The 3,137-nt window shown below is 41.1% G+C and overlaps 1 pseudogene; it reads left to right on the top strand.

Moving 5' to 3' along the window:
* Positions 1 to 1,076: 1,076 nt before the first annotated feature.
* LOC102979144 (40S ribosomal protein S15a-like) lies at positions 1,077 to 1,463 on the top strand (annotated as a pseudogene).
* Positions 1,464 to 3,137: the final 1,674 nt, after the last annotated feature.

Here is a 3,137-nt window from a genome sequence, read left to right as displayed (position 1 = left end):
GTCCCAGGGCTGTCTCGCAATGAACTATAGAATTCTGATTTTATTGAACGCCTCATCAGAGTTCCGTGTATTGGGCTTTTCAGCAGTTACGGCCATCAGAAAGAAAAGTCAAAATTGAATAGATGTCAAACTTTACCCCGACATGGACATCACTGTAACCAAGGCCTTGTTATAATTTCATCTCATTCAAGGCAAAACAAGATTCAGCTGCTTGTTGAAATGTGAGCAGAGTTCAAATTTTATTTTTCTTTATTTGTCAATTTTAATTCAATTTTTATTTCCGGAAGTACACATAATTTTTGCATGGAAAACACAACTACACATCCATTAAATGGTCGGTCTGTGTGAACAAAAACCATCTACAGTGAAATATATAAACTTGGGAGAAAGATCCATACGGTCAAAGCATTCACGTCCCCCAAATCGTCAAGATTCATTGCCCTACAAGAATGAAAGTACAGGCATTAATTTTGGGTCCACTTTATAGTTAGTTGTAATGTGATGGGTGGCTTTTGAGAGGAGCTGGAGAGTTTTCAGCATTCAAACGGTGATTTTAGGGCTTATTCATTTGAAAGTACTGAATGCCTCAGTTCCTGTTTTAAGATGACAAATGCAAATTTTAAATATACTTGTGGGGTTTTTTTAAGTTTGAATGTTTATTTTTTAAATTTATTGAAGTGTAGTTGATTTGAAATGTCATGTTAATTTCTGCTGTACAGCAAAGAGGTTCAGTTATAAATATGCATATATATATATATGCACACACATTCTTTTCCATATTCTTTTCCATTATGGTTTATCACGGGATATTGAATATAGTTCCCTGTGCTCTACAGTAGGACCTTGCTGTTGACTTGTGGGGTTTTAGCCTATGACTTAGTTTATGAAAGAGAAATACAGTTGTAAATGTATAATATTTATATATAACATATTTGTATATAACATAATATTCATATTATAGGTACTATTTAAGCTGATAATAATCCCTGATTATTATTATTTCTTGCTATGACACTTGGTCCAGGTTATCGTTGATGAAAAAGTGCCGCTTTCTGCCGTCTTTCTGTGTCGCGGTCATGGTGTCCATGAAGGTGCTGGCAGATGCTCTCAAGAGCATCAACGATGCTGAAAAGAGAGGCAAACCCCAGGTTCTCATTAGGCCATCCTCCGAAGTCATCATGCAGTTTCTAACTGTGATGATGAAGCATGGTTACGTGGGCGAGTTTGAAATCATCGATCACAGAGCTGGGAAAATTGTTGTGAACCTCACAGGCGGGCTAAGCAGGTGTGGCGTGATCGGCCCCAGATTGAATGTGCGATTCAGAGATCTGGAAAAATGGTAGAATAACCTGCTCCCTTCACGTCAGTTTGATTTCATTGTACTGCCAACCTCAGCTGGCATCATGGACCAGGAAGCAGAATGAAAACACACAGGAGGGAAAATCCTGGGATTCTTTTTCTAGGGATGTAATGCATCTGTGCAAATAAAATGCCTCAGTGGACACACACACACACAGAGACACACACACACACAGAGACACACACACAAAGTATAATGTGTAAGCTCTTTAAAATTGGCAACTCTGCCTTCCATGTTCTTTTTTTTTTTTTTTAACATCTTTATTGGAGTATAACTGTTTTACAATAGTGTGTTAGTTTCTCCTTTACAACAAAGTGAATCAGTTATACATATACATATGTTCCCATATCTCTTCCCTCTTGTGTCTCCCTCCCTCCCACCCTCCCTATCCCACCCCTCTCATGGTCACAAAGCACAGAGGTGATCTCCCTGTGCTATGCGGCAGCTTCCCACTAGCTATCTAATTTACATTTGGTAGTGCATATATGTCCCTGCCACTCTCTCAAGACCCAAGCTCTTGCTCTCCATCTTTTTATATAAATCAGAATCTATTCTATATCCCGGCAGTGTAAGTACTCACTCGCGGTCTGGTTATCTTTCTTTACTCTGGTCTTCTTATCACCTCCACCTACTCAATATTCTAGTTATTCTCTTCAAGGGTTGCTCTCTTTGTCAATATCAACTGTTAATCCTCCTAATTCTTTCCGATATTCCATTGTAATCAGCTTTGCTCACTTTACCAGCTTTCTGTTATCACAGGCTTCCTGAAATCCCCCCACGCTCCAGTCTCCTTACGGGCAAGAAAAAATTGAACATAAACATTTGATAGCCATCATCTGAGCACACTTTGTCTATGTCAGGCAATAGGATAGGTTCTGGGGATAAGATACAGTCTCCGCCCTCAAAGAGTTAAAATCCAGGCAGATTAAGCAACCTGGTAGACTCTTCCAGGAACTTCTGTCTCTCTGCTAGGAAGGGAAAGGGCTGTTGTGAATGAATAGTTTGGGAGCTACCCACGCTGCCATATTTACCTATCAGGTGTGCCCCAGAGCATTGTATGGTGCTAAGTAAATATGCCATTCCCCAGTCTCACTTTACAGAGGGCCAAGCAGACGGGCAGAGGTGGTGGCCATCTTATAAATAAATTCATTTCAAAAGTTAAACACGCCAAGAACATTCCGATTTTCCTACCAAAACGTCCCGTTCCTTTTTGACCACTGTGATGTGTGTCCATATTTACAGAAAGATTGCTTTGAACTTTATGTAATCGGCAAATCAGTCAGTCCACAAAAGTTTACTGAGCAGAGGTGGTGACGTGCCAGATTCTGGGGACACAGCAGAGAACAAAGCCAAGACCCTGCCCTCAGGAGTTTGCAAGCCATCAGGGAGAGAAGAGAGGGGGGATCTGGTACATCGTCACTGAGCTCATTTCTCTTAGGCTTGGTCCGATTTAGTTCATGTCATGTAAGTCTATAGGTTGCTGGTTTGGTTTGCTCAGTGGAAGCAAACTTGGAACTCAGAACTTCCAAGCCTGCAGGGTGTGACAAGACCCCTTAAAGTGGTTCACTCCACGGCAGTAACGATGGCTTCTTCTCTGCTCTACTGTTGATTTTACTGGCTTTGTGTGGATTGCTTTTCAGTAGAGAGACAGTGGTAACCTTAACTGCCCCGAATTGAGTCACAAGAGTCTTCTTTTGCCAAATTCTTCTCCAGGATAGACCGTCTCCCATCCGTTGTGTACTCCTGTGAAACTCATAAAGGTGGACGTAGTCCACGA

The sequence above is a fragment of the Physeter macrocephalus genome, chromosome 11, assembly GCF_002837175.3.
Source record: "Physeter macrocephalus isolate SW-GA chromosome 11, ASM283717v5, whole genome shotgun sequence".
NCBI lineage: Eukaryota > Metazoa > Chordata > Mammalia > Artiodactyla > Physeteridae > Physeter > Physeter macrocephalus.
This window is presented reverse-complemented; position numbering and strand designations above follow the sequence as displayed.